Source organism: Lepisosteus oculatus, chromosome 29 (genome assembly GCF_040954835.1).
Source record: "Lepisosteus oculatus isolate fLepOcu1 chromosome 29, fLepOcu1.hap2, whole genome shotgun sequence".
Lineage (NCBI taxonomy): Eukaryota > Metazoa > Chordata > Actinopteri > Semionotiformes > Lepisosteidae > Lepisosteus > Lepisosteus oculatus.
In genome coordinates, this window is record NC_090724.1 from 618,258 (window position 1) to 632,589 (window position 14,332).

At 38.7% G+C, this 14,332-nt stretch overlaps 1 protein-coding gene across 10 annotated transcripts in view; it reads right to left on the reverse strand.

The window, feature by feature from the left end:
* Nucleotides 1-14,332, reverse strand: part of ptprsa (protein tyrosine phosphatase receptor type Sa) — a 313,640-nt gene that overhangs the window by 210,676 nt on the left and 88,632 nt on the right. For 2 of the 10 annotated variants that reach the window (XM_069186052.1, XM_069186053.1), the window contains one exon: nt 4,435-4,489. The exons of the other annotated variants lie outside the window; for them this stretch is intronic. The gene's annotated coding sequence lies outside the window, so the exon portion shown is untranslated. The remainder of the gene's footprint in view (nt 1-4,434; nt 4,490-14,332) is intronic. 10 annotated transcript variants of the gene reach the window in all.

Genomic DNA, 14,332 nt, shown 5'->3' on the forward strand with positions numbered 1-14,332 from the left:
AGTATGCAGCACTCACAGTAGCACTCAGGGATCATTGCTTTTGCCAGACAAGAACAAGTCTTTACTGGCAACTTTTGAGGGAGGCTGACAGAGGAAGACAGAGCAATGTCTGTTACTGCTGCCCTGTTTACTATTTAACAAGGGTTTAAACTTGCTGGAGGATCTCAGATATTTGTGTTATGCCCTTATTATTTAAAGGTCACACTGCTAAGAACTTTCACTTTACCCAGTTGTGCAAGTTGCATATAAAAACGATAAAAATGTTATAGTGACGATGAGATGAAGTGAGCACTTAAATACCATCTATAGCCACAATATGTATTTACAATGTAATAAGCAGGTAGGATAGTGATGAAGGTGCAGACAAGACTTGCTAGTCTGTTCATGTTTACCAGCGATGCTAAATATAGCAGCCAAAGAAAACAACTAGATTGCCAGACTGGCCAGATGCCAAATGAAATAGAATGGTTTGGTACAGGAAAAGAGAAAAAATCCCCTCGGGAAAAGAGCCTAGAATCCACTCATCTGAGAAACAAAAGAAATACAACGCTAACCCCAAAACACCAAAAATAAAGACACACTGAACACTGATAAGGATAAGTAATGAAAAACAATCACTTGGCCTCCATTAACTCCTGGAATTGAAAGTCTCATTTCCATGGTGAAAGGAATAATTAAATGAGCCACTTGTTTAAACCTGCTGATGGTGGAGTATAAAGTGGAAGCTGCGTGCTACAAACTGGCTGGAGCACTTCGGTGTGCACATGGAGGAATTCAGTCGGTAGGCCATTAGCTCAGCTGTGGAAAAAGGCTCATAAAGGAGTCAACATGAAGTCACAGCTCTGGGTGTCCGCAGTAAAAAGCAAAACCCTCTCAAATGTGGTTTTCAACTCACAACAGCCAGTTCCCCTAATGCATTGCATTCAATATTGCAGATCAGGAAAGAGAGTAGTGATAGTGAGACACCAGAGCACAGCGCCCCTTCACAGTTTACAGTACAACTGCATGGAAACTGTACTGTATTTCACTGTAAGGTTCAGTACGTTTGAGTCATAGCCGGCTCTTGGTTGCACAAACAATGGTACAAAATTCAAAGTACACAGCACTCAACAGAACTTACCAACATCTGCCATAGCACTCAAACTATAATTGTTTATAATAATTCTATATAGAACGTTTGTGAATTGTTGCAATACAGAAATAATTGGATTGACAATTGGTGTATAAATTCATTAAATGGGAGCTGTACTAGGCAGAAAAGCCAATAAATAAAGAATTAATATTTGACAATATGTATACATAATCGCAATGCAATTAGAATGATGCCATTTCTGTCTATAAAAGCAGTAAGAATCCATTGCTATAGTTCCTGACATACAGGTGGTGTTATTAAATTATACATGCAGAACAGAACTGTACTAAATAAAAATGCAATATTTAGTTCATTGTGAATAACAACACCCAGGAATTTAATGCATTTTGTTTGTCAAGTACTTAGGCCTGACTTAGGGCCAGCCCCTTGGCCACAGGATGAGGATGTCAGGACCCCAGAGAGGTACAGAGAGTAAAGAATTAACTTCTTTTAGTTTAAACGTTTAGCCAAGTTCACAATAGCTTTCCTAACGTCTCCATGTTCCAGAAGGAATTATTCCCACAATGTCATTAAACAGAAAAAAATAATAATTGTGCGCCTGGGAATATTGCATCAATCAGGCATTACTGCACATGCACATGGCTGCTGTTGCCCAAACACATACTCTACAGGGAAGCATTTAATGACAAGAGGAGGCACCTTTTGGAGAAAGTGTTTGTAGAGTAAAATACCCAGCCACGATGAGGAAGCAGATACCCTTTCCTGATCATTCTTTCATGAGTCAGACGAGATCCTCAGGATTACTTCTTTGCTAGCAACCAAACACTGTTACATGAATGATGTTCTCTTGCTTGTAAAGGTAATGCTCTTATTAGAGGCCTAGTACTGTAAATAAAACAAGCAACTTAATTCTGTGTTGTCTGAAGGAGAGTATATGCTGGAATGCTTTGCAACATGAATCTCACAGGACTCAAAGGAGTAAAACACAGAATTACCTGGAACTCCTTATTAAACAACAGATTTAAGACCTTGACTTATTGCAAAAAGTGCTAGACAAAAACAAGAAATAAATAAAACTCATAGGACCTATAAAGTTATTCTACAACATAGATGCAACCAGCACGTTCACATTTGTGACAGTTTTGCCACTTGCCATTTGTCTACTGAGAAAAATAATCTGGTTTAATTAATTAACCATGTTAATCAACATGAAATTCACACAGAACCACTGTGGGTTATATCTTTTTCTCAGTACACACAATCCTTCACACCTCATGAAAGAACCTACAGCAGGTTAGATTCTCTGCAACACCTTGTTATATAAACCAATGCTGAACATTTCCTACAATGGCATCTTCTGCAGTTATGAGTGACAGGACTTGTTCCATCTATAAAGCACTTTAGATGGAATTATAAAACAGAGTCAATGATGTACATATTATATAACTATACAAAGGCATATATAATTATGCTAAATGAAGATAAAATTAGAAAACCAAGTACTTAATATTAAATTGCAGTGAATAACTATTTGCTGCTAGTGTTAGAGTTGGGAAGCACATGTCAAAGACCACAGTAAACTCTTCAAAAACTGAGATATTGTATTTTCAAAATCACTCCCAGGCAGTGCTTTATGTAAGTGCAATGAAATAAAATATTAATTAAGAGAACTGTTAAATAACTAGGAAAAAAGATAATGATCAGAAAGAGCACAATAGATAGTGCAATCATCTTTTTTAATCCAATTAAAATGTCTCAAAATAAGATATAATTTTCCTTTAATTACCTTAATTAACGTGTTCCTGGACTATTCTAAGCTATGTTTTCCTTACAATGAAAAGCAAAATTAGACTTGGTGGTAAGTGAACTGAACACATGATGGTTATCAGCGGATGTCATCTGAGTGAGCACTGCTGTGCATACAAGGTACTGTTTGCTCAGATCCGTATTAAAGGCTGAAGACTAAACTCTGAAGAACTGGATCTTTTCTCTCCTGTTTATAATGTCTTAGCAGGAGATGTCAGGGATGTTTTTTGCCTGTCTGTGTGTATGCCTGGGCAGCCATAAAGAAATCTACAGAACAAGATCATCACACAGGCAGGGGAGCAGCGGCCAGGGTTCAAGAGTTGTACCAGGAAGGTTATGGGTTGGAATCCCAGGGAAGGCACTGCTGTTGTATGGTTCTGCACTCACACTGATTCAATACAATATCTGGCTGCAGAAATATAAGTTGCTTTGGATAAAGGCATCAGCCAAAAACAGAAGCCGTAATAACAGTAATTCTCAGTTCAAATGAAATTCTGAAAGTATCAGATGCTTAGGAGTGATTTAGTGTTATTTTATATTAAAATAATGAGATACAATTTATAGTGCAACAGAGAGAAATAGTTTATAGACAAAACGTGGGACACATTAGTATAATTTAAGCCATAAACCAGGCTTCTACTGTATAAATGTCCAGAGATATTACAAACTGTTTGAGGGGACATCATTCCAGGGCGAAATTGACTAAGGTTTCATTGGGTTAATGCAGTTTTACAGACAAGTAACTCCAAGTAATTTTTTGCTGATAAAACAGATTTTAGTAACTGTAATCACAAGCAAAGTGTTTCAAAAGGGTACTTCTGTTAAAATGAACTTGCATTGTTTAAAGTGCATCGTGAAATATTGATATTTTAAAATAATGAATTGCCAATTAATCGTTATAGGTGCCCAATGTGGGAAAGCCAGTTGCGTGGTGCTCACAGCTACAATGCCTGTGACTGCACACAGGGGTGAATGAGGAAGTGCAGGCAGGCTTCTCTAATGTGATCACATGATCACATAAGATTCAACACCATAAACTATGAGCTGTAAAAGAGCAGAAACAGATCAGGCAAACCTGCGGCCTCTTAGTCTATGGGGCTAATCAGTAGCTGCATGGCTATAAATGAGTCAAAAAGACACTCCGGTCAGCCAATAAAAAAGAAAAAAGGACTTTGGGTGTGGAGTTGTGACAGTTTATTCTCTTGATATAGCACACTGGTCCCTTAATTCTGCTTGTCTAATTGCCAGGGTCCTGCATGGGTCCTCTCCAGCAAATTGTTCTGCCCTGTGCAAGACGAAGTAATAGCTGAGCATTTTAAAGCTTTGTGCAACTAACTGAGAAAATGAGCTGAATTAACTACTCTCATTGGTATCAATTCAACATTTTCCACCTAAAATATCCCAATTAAGACACCTTTACATTTTCACCCCTGGCTAGGATATAAAAAAGGGTGACAAAACAGTAAAATACAGATGCTTATGTCATCACTCTTCCTTTTTTTCCCCAACTCAGAACAAGGAAAAAGTTCACTCACAGTGTTTCTTGACATACTTCACACCTCCATTATGTGCAAATACGTGGAATCACATCTGTGGAGCAAAATACACATCTGTGTATTATGACCAATACAAGGTCACTGCATTATAAAGTCATTTTGGATACTGGAATAATACCACAAAAAAACAAAAAAAGTTAACAGCCACACATGAATAAATTCAGGTCAGAATAGTTTACTTTAGAGCAAAAAGATATAATCCACTGTATTTCATTTTTATTATTTAGTTTTGTCTATCTAAGAATCAAAACAATTAATTAAAAACAATCTGTAGTTTTTATCCAAAATTCAAAACTACAGAACAAATTAGGTATTTTCCTCCCTCAAAACTGAATTGAATAAATTGGAAAGTAAACAAACTTTATGTCAGCAGTGGTGTGTGTGTGTCTGTGGTGGGAATTCTACAACCCCTGCAATCCAGATAACACAGAAGTCAGTTTGCTGACACACGACACGGAGCACAGACCCCTGCCTCCTGCATCTGCCTGAGATAACTGCTCTGGCCGCTGCCCTACTTCTCTGTCACTGTTTGATGAATGGAACACATTTTCTGTCTCCCTAGTTCATCAGTCAAGGAGAGCCCTTCTGCACTCCTCGTATCTTTACCACCCACCTCATTACCATATCAATCACTGCACACATACGTATACGTACACACACAACTCACACTGGCCAACTGTCAAGCAAAATGACAAGCTCACAGCTCGCAAGCTGCAGATACAGTATGCCTGCTGCCTGATAAACAAAGAAACAAAGAGAGCCAAGCATTCACCAGTGCCAAAGAGCTTAGGTAGCCAAACCCCACTGAAGGGGAGAACAAGTTTTCATTTTTAGTCTTCCTCCTGGTTTGGATTTTTAAGGGTCATGGGTCTAGTCTTTTCTTTATGTTACGATCAGACTGCTTCAGAATTCTGCCTCAGTCTTCCAAAAGAAGGCCCAGATCTTACATGGCTAAAGTTCACTGCATCACTCCTTAGCTAAAGTACAGCATGAAAAAAGTCCAACATTCTTCACCTTAGTCCTTTAAATGGCCTAACTCTTCCCAAGATCCTTTAAAATACCTCATGTGGGTCAGGGCTTTCCTTCATTTCAATGCAGGCACCCTGATATCTTTTAAATGTATTTGGTAGTACATTCAAGATGTCAACATTGCAAATTTCAAGACAGGTGGAGAGATAACAAAAGATAATATTGAAATTCTGTGAATTCAGGAATCCATATACTTTATTATTCTCATTGTCAGCATTACTAGTGCTAGGGAAGCATTGGAGCATTTGAACAGAGTGCAGGATACTGATGTTGAATCTCAGAACAAGGCACTTCAACTTTCTCCAGTCCACCCAGCTGTATAAATGAGTACCAGCACTACCGGAGGGTACCAGTGTTAAGGGCTAGTATCCCATCCTGGCCATGCATGTTCACACGTCTTCACACTTGGGAAAGTGGAATGAGCTCTGACTTTATGAGCATGGGTGTCATTGTTTTCACCATTAGACAGGAGGTGACAGTCAATGAATCCACGCAGCAGAGAAATGAGAAAATACAGCACAATCTCTTCTACACAGCCCCTAGCTCATGGGACTGAAGCACAAACCAAAGATGTGAGCATAGTTTAATCTCTTTAGATTTTAATCTATGAGCTGGTACACAATGGTGTACTGTAAATGCATATCGAATAAATAAAGATGTCAGAAACAAAAAAATGTGCCAATGCCAAAGATTGCCCTCATCACAAAGCTCAGACAGGGCCAAGCATATAATTATTAGATCTGAAAAAAGCAGAAAAGAAAACTGAGAAATTTCAAATCTGGCTGCTGCCATTTTAGTTTTCAGGCAGAACTCAAACACCCAGATTTAGACTTCAAAGCTGTTCTTGGATTTTGTTTACTGAAGATCAATGATGTTTTTTTTTAAAAAGAGAAAATCCAAAATTCTGACTTGACTTGGCAATGTGTGAACTGGTGCCAAGATTCTACTTCTCCGAGATGCTTCACTGCTTGATAGCTGCCAAAATACACATCACCAAGTGTTGAATTGTCCTTTGTAGTTTATAATACATTTTTTAAAATGTCATCAGAGAACTTTTAGAATGTCTCCTGCCCACTCCCTTTCCTAAAAGACTCTACATACAGTAAACCTCAAAATACCACACTATTAACCATCAGAGCACCAACAGAACCTACAGGCAGATTAAGTATCCTGCCAGGTGTACAAAGGGTATGTAGAATTTGACCAGTGCTGTTCTGCCAGCAGAGTGTTTGCGCGGTTCTGACGCAATCACTGTCTCAAAGTGCTGGCGAAGAACTGCCACCCAGAGAGAACAATGGACACCAACCGTTAGTTCTAACGAATGGAAAGAGCAGCCTCTATTTTTGTGCTGATCCTGCTGGGTGCTGCTTGAAAGGCTGAGTTTTGACCACTAAAAAAGTGCTTCTGAAAATGATCTGAAGAGCTCAGGCAGAGTATAAGTTAAAAATAATTCACCTGAAACTTCAAGCTGTCAGATGTCAATTCTAATACGTACCTTCAACTGATATACAATAATAGATATAACTATATTTAAAAATAATAATCATTGTAACTTACAGCACTAGAAATATTGGTGTATAATACCATTCTGATTCTGATAATACATTACAGATCTCTAAGAAAGGTTTGTGAAGGAAATGCATTACATGTGTACAATTCGTCAGTGTTAAAGCTGTCTGCTCTTTTCCATCACTATAAAGATAGCCATTTAGATTAGGTGCTTTCTTTTCAGCATTCTACCCAATTGACTGTACAGCTGACATTTAGATGGGTCTCTTTTATCACATACCCACTTAGCTGAAAGATGCTGTAGATTCTTCTTGCTAAAACAGAAAGAAAACGCTCAACTATTTTGCAGAATGAAAACAACACAAGAAATCCACCACTACACAACTTGCTGGTGACATGTTCTTGAAACAGATTCTTAAAATGTGATTAAAGATATCCAAAAAGAGGAATCGGTCTCATGCCTGCAATGTTCTCTATGTCTGACAGTAACCCAGGTCCCCTCGCAGGCACAGAGGGCTTTTCATGTTGGGGAAGGTCACTCAGGAGAAAGAATCTGGAATGCAAGTCAGCAGGTCTACTGTTAATGAAGATTCACCATCATACTCCTGTCCCTGCACCCCATGCTTGGTACTCTGAAAGACAGAAGACTGATGCAAATGTAGTTACAGGGGCTACAGTATAGCTGTACAGCCCACAGAAATCTGGTTCAGCTTTCACTATTTTGTCTTTGCTGTTGCCAACGCAGCTTCTGAAGGTCTCTATGACTGCGGTGAACACCACCACCTTCGGGGGCCATATTCCTGCAGGTATTGTTTCAATAAGCAAACATAACAGGAGATGTGTTGTCTACCTCTTATAATACAATTAAATAATTATGAGGTAGAAAAAAACAGACGCTTCTCACCCTCATGGAATAGAGTTCCTCCCTCATGTTGGGATGAGATGCTGATACACAACTGAAAGCTATCGAGAAAAATGACTGTCTAAATGAACAAATTCAGCTACAGTCAGACGACAATGTCATCTATGACAGGAGTTCACTCAAAGCCTGACAGAGTAATGGGTGAGATAATAACCTTAAGTCATAACAGATATGAATTCAGTAAAGAGCACAATGTTTCACTCCACAGCTGTCAGTTCTTTCTTTAAGTGGTTATGAAATAGAATTAATGACCGCTTGACGAGAAAGTATGTTTAGTGACATAATGATTCCAATCCTGTACTATAACACACAGCTTTCAAACAGCAGAAACTAAGGACAGCACATTATGTCTTGGTTGCACAATTTGATCCACAATAGAAAGCAATCGAGAGAAATTTGCAAAATTAAAGTGTACCTGTAATTTTTTTCTTCTATTCAAGTTCTTGCAATACTCCATAATCCAACAGAGGATTATAGAAATGATCAAAGAAAAGCATCTAAATCCTTTTTTAATACTGTATTTTTTATAATGCCATCATTTCCAGTCTTGTTTGTGTCCGTCAGCCACTACACTGATTTTATTCCTCCCATCAATTTTTCTCTCCTAAAGACAAAACCAAAGCTGAACTGAGCTAACAAACACGTAAACTAACAATCTATAACTGGCAGCAACGTCCTGCTACAGGAATTCTTCATTTGGACTATTGCTGATGCAATTTTATAAGTCAAAGAATTTCCTAGTTGGGAATCATAAAGTTATGCAACAAAACATCTGACACTTAAAATTCAACCCAATTAAACTATTTGTTTTTCAATTATTTCACCCACAGTTTATTTGAAACAGTTTTTGATGTTGCATGCCAGTACATTATGCAATTAAGAAAAACTAAAAATATACTGCATCTTCATTTATTAGTACAACCCTGCTATACAGATGAGATTGCGAAATAAAAAGTTATTTACTAATAAATGAATCAGTCACATGAATTGCTCGATTTCTGCAAAACAGCAGTCAGGGCAGATAGTACTCACTACTGCTTTAAAATCTTAAACATGAAGAAGCTAATAGCACCACATAATGAAATGTCTTGAATACTATAAATTATTTAAAGCACTTACACAGGCCATTGGCCATGGTAATGTATTGAACATGCAGGGCCCCTGTGCGGCAGCAGTGTGGAGCTGGAGGATTAAAGAGTTAAGCATGGGTCCCCAGTCGGCCGTGCTGCTTTTCTGGCTTCTGATGTGAAGTGGCAGATTGCGCCGACTCTCTGTGCAGTAATTAAAACCCCTAAGGGAGGGGCTCAAATTCATTATTACACCTTTAATTTCCATGCAAATGTCATGTTTATGAGCTAGCCTCCTCCCTCTTCAATTCCTCCCTCCCGAAATGTCTCCCCATGGAGAACCAAGGAGGTGGAGAGGAAAGGGGGGGGTTGTGGCTCTGAAAATTCACACTGATGGACCTGCAGTTTCTCCTCATCTCTTCCTGGACTTCATTATCAAGAGCTCTGCCTGAAAAGCATGACATACAGGATGACACATCATTCCTCTGCCAGTACCCCCTCTATACAATAACAGCCTATTAATAGATCGCTATAAAATAACGGCCTGTGCTCATCTGTATTTTAGACCCAGCAGCTGCTGCCATGATGTAATGATGATCATCAGGTAAGTCAAACCAGTAATCAAAGTCTTGCTTCTGCTACACATACCTGAACCTCACCTTGTGCCAAATTACTACGCTGCCCAGGCATCAACAAATCAGACTTCGAGTATGTATGCATGTATAGGGCCTTGTTTCAGATGACTGCACTGATTTGTAAATGGCTCGAATCCACGGCGCAAATTATTTTTCTTAGTAGTAGATTTCAGTCAGCTAAGGGATGTGTGATTTAAAATACTGTTCAGCGGCAGGTGTCAGCTGCCTTGTTCACGGGAAAGTGCAGTATTTGCAGTATTTGAAACATTAAGTAAGAAGAACAGGTTTAATTTCAGGTGATTTAATATGATTTATACATATAAATGATAATAGATGCATAATACAGTAGCTTCATATTTACCTTAGATTCATTAGATTTTAAGAAATTGATTTAATAACCCTGTTTGAATAAAATGTGCAACAATATATTTATAAAATATTCTACACATTTTTTTGTTCAAATTAAAAAAAATGTTCTTCTTCATGGAGGACCAATGATGATCAAAAAAAGCATTAACTGGACACGGGATTTGTTTTGCATTTTATTGTCATTTATCCATAATAAAGTGAATCAAGGGGGCAAATGACTTAACTGCAACAGCAGTGCAACATAGTGTTGATTTTCTCATCTTTTGCAAGAGCTTTACCCTTGGAAATGGAAACACAGCATTATTCTTATTTCTTCTGCTGCCAAACAACAAGGTCAGAAACCTCTAAAAGTAACAACAGTAATAATGGTTGCAGACTGCTGTCATTAGTCTCCCCACTAATCTAAAAGCTTTGAAAAAAATCTGAGCATCATCCACATGAGCCGCTGTTTCTCAGTGTAAATCCTTACATTGGCTGAATGCAGCGTTGAGCCAGGTACAATCTTTCCATTATGCACACTACAGGAAGAAACCAAGCCACAGAGTCCCCTGGTAAGCTTTAAATCACAATAGCTCATGTCATTAGTTTGTCTTTCTCTGGAGTCTGTATCAGTTTTAAATCAGGATTATGTATACCCACAGAGAGAGAGTTTCTTTTTCTTCCAAATATTATTACCGGTGATTTTTCTCATGAGGAGAAATTAAATAAACGTGGTCTGTGTAGATTTGCAACCATATTTAGGCTTCCTCCAAATCCGAGAATAGAGCATTAATAGCCTGGAGCCACGTGGTATTGGCAAGGACTTGGGGTACAATGTGACTATGAATGTCAAAACTTAAAAGGATAGAGGCCTGGGGCAAGACTGTCCTCAGTACTCCTCTGGGGAAGGTGGAGATTTGAATTCTGACGAGTCAGATCACACACCTTTAAAGTAAAGAAGACCTGTCTGTCCTTGCTTTGTGCTGTGGATGGAAGCAATTTGAGTGGTTTTCCCAGTGTGGATGACAGGTCATCTGCTTTTCTTCAGATATTTCCTTGACAACAGATGAAGAGGCCTTCTGTCCAAGTGCCTTATAGCTGTGTGGTCAGCAACATCCAGACTATAAACCAATTAAAAGTACCAGGTGCTCACATAAAAGCTGTTCTACTCAAATACCAAAGGCAGCCATTATTTTTATGATTACAGCCCTGGTTCATACCACAATTAGAATAAAGGTTACAGAAGAAACCATTTGACCAGTTTTGCATTTAATCCTAACTAATCTAATATTCTTATACACTGAGTCTTTTTCAACAATGGGTCAGGTAGATTGCAGTTTTAGTCTCTCTGCACAGTTAATCTTTTTTGGGGGGGGGAACAAGTAGAGGTTAATTCTATACTGAAAAGCAAAAAGAAAGGAAAACATTTTGAAAGTGTATGCTTTTCAAGTGTGTAAGGGAGAGAGGGATAGCAGAAATACAAGACAAAGGGGTGGTGTAAAAAAATAAAGAATGTGAGAATGGGTGGGAGATGGAAAATGGGTCCGAAGAGATGGATATCTGGGAGACAAATTCCTGGGTAAGTGTGGAAGGCAGCAATTTGTAAGTGAATAGAGAGATGAGAGAGATTAGTCAATCTCAGACTGCTAGGGGAAGTATAAACCAAATTTAAGGACAGATTTGGCTTTTGATGACTTTCTGATATCGGGGGTTTTGAATCCCCAGGAAAGTACACAAGAAAGAACAGTGTAATCATGGTTGGGAGAGCTAAAATTGTTTGGATCTGGTTTGGAGAAATCTTTCAATCCCATTTCTCTGACATGTTTCAGTCCTCTTCACGTTTCAACATAGTAAAAGACAGGACACTTTCTGTTAGAAATGCAATAAATGAAACTGCTGTTAAAACATGATACCCTCTGGGTTATACTGAAATAGCCAGAGGGGTCATGTATGGCTGTGCTTTCAAATATGTTTTTTTCTTACTTTGAATGACAGAAGGTCACTCAGTCAAATGATGGGAGTTTTTTTTTAAATCCTAAAACCCTACCCATTTTCCTCAAAATTAAGAGCACAATTAACAATTACAAAGTGTACGCTTCAAGCTTAAAAAATAGTCAAGAGTTTAAATAAAACAGAATGATTACTGTGTGTTGTTGGAGTCTGTCTGAGAGTGAGGTGACTCGAGGTGTCCTCAGAGCCCACTGTTCAGTCTGCCATTTGTGCATTTCTTAATCATTCACAGACAAGCTCCAGAACTCAATAAACCAAGTACACAGCACAGGACCTTCATGCTTACACAAAACTGGTTGTTCTAATAATAAAAGATATACAAGATAACTCTGTAGCCTTTTAGGGAACTAAAACCATATATTTTAAAAATCCATTAAAATAGAAAAGCAAAAGACCACAGTTGATCACTTATTTTGCAGTGTATACACTATGAACAGTGTCTGACAATGGGGAATATTAATAAGAAGAAAGCATTTATGACCTACTGTGTATGAAAAGTAAGACAGTACAGAAGACTGTACCCACAAATTCAGTACGAGCTCCTGTGTTTTTTAATACAAGAGAATCTCTTTCATGTCAAGAGAGTTTGTACAAACAGAAAATAGTCAATGCAAAATCCATACCTGAGCTGGCCACTGCATCTGTTCAGAATTATACCCTGATATAATCCCTTTCTAAGAAGAAATAGATACAGTATATCCCTGGCTTTGCCAATGCAAGGGAATATCGCTCCAAAATATTTCCTTTGTCCAGGACTAAATCCATACTTAGTTTAAGCCTCCATCTCCATTCAAACCTTCATCTTAATCCATCAGAAAGATTTTTTTAATCTCAAAGAGCTTTATTTTATTTTATTAACAACCCTACTTTCTCTCTACATTAGTTCATGGAATCTAATCCAATATGCTGAAAATAGTGCAGCTCAAAACCAGGCATACCCCACATGAAAACATTTAATTATGTCGCTCCAACTCTGAGACAAAACGTTCTCTCGCAATTTCTAGAATCCAAAAATCCGCTGCTCAATTAGAATTGCAGGCGGTGTGTCCCCCACAGGTTCTCCACTTCAGTGTGAAAGGTGTCTAAAACATGATAAGAAATAATCCAATGTACCAAAAACATCTGCTGCACTACACTCACCATGTTAGTAAAGAAACGGACCATTAGGTAAGACGCAGTCACATGGGTAGGACACAGTACCAGGGTCTATAAAATTCAACTCTTTCCCCATATTTATCCTATCCTGGGCTCCACCGGATGGCAGCCATGAAGGATGGTTCATTACCTCCCTCTCAGACGGCCCTGTTTTTAGTCTCATATTACACACAATTACTCTCATCCATCCATTGCCCTTTCTTTAAGAGTCACCTCCCCCTCCACAGCCCCCCAGCTAAATCCCAGCCAGCTGAGCCCCCCTGTAACAGATGTCCACTGATTTGGGAGATAACAAAAGGCATTTTCTGAAAAGGGTCAGCCTGCCCCTAACTTGGAGCTCTTCCGACACAAAAGGATGAGGATTAACAGCTTTCAAGCACATGAAATCTAGGCTCTCCCCCCAGCTACTGCCCTCACCCCCATTCCACTCCTCTTAGCACCCACAGACTGACTTCTTTTGTGAGCTTAAAGCTCTCCTCACACCCCAGGTCCTGGCCAGCGTCTCCACTGGCTGTGGGCCTTGGTGTAGTGTGAAACTAATGAACCATTCTCTGATCTGAGCTTGATCCTTCACGGACACGAGTGAGGGGATTTAAGTTGCGTCGCATTATCCCTTAATGGTCATGAGAAATTTCACTCCAACTGGAACCTGCTGGCAGTGTTGAAATGACACACCGATCACAGTGTCATCAAGACTCAAAACACAATCAGCACCGAAGCAAAGGATTTTTCAAAAGCTTATTAGCAACGAAAGACATTTGAACAGCCTAACAAAACTGTCAACTAAAAAAGCTTATGAACAATAAGAATATTTTGGTATTTAAAAAAGCATAGACTAGATTTTTAGCACCAGAGGCCTGTTACATTGTTTTGTTTTATTTTACATTGCACAGTGTTTGCAAAAATGTTATTTAGTTCCTGAAATGAAAGTCCATGTTTAGAAACAATCCAGAGGATGTAAACATTAGCATGTTTACCAAACACGCAAGCTTGGTCTAAGACATACTGTACTTGCTATGTTTTCACTTCACTATGAATGAGGTCTCGTGAATGAGTGATTGAACAAAAGTGCTTTAGAGTGTTGCTCTCCCTGCATCTGCTCAAGATGATCTTTCCGATGTCTTCAGTGCTCCCAGGTTGAATAACTAAATAACTGAAACGCCAATGAATGGAACTAAACTATTAAGTAATGACAGCTACTA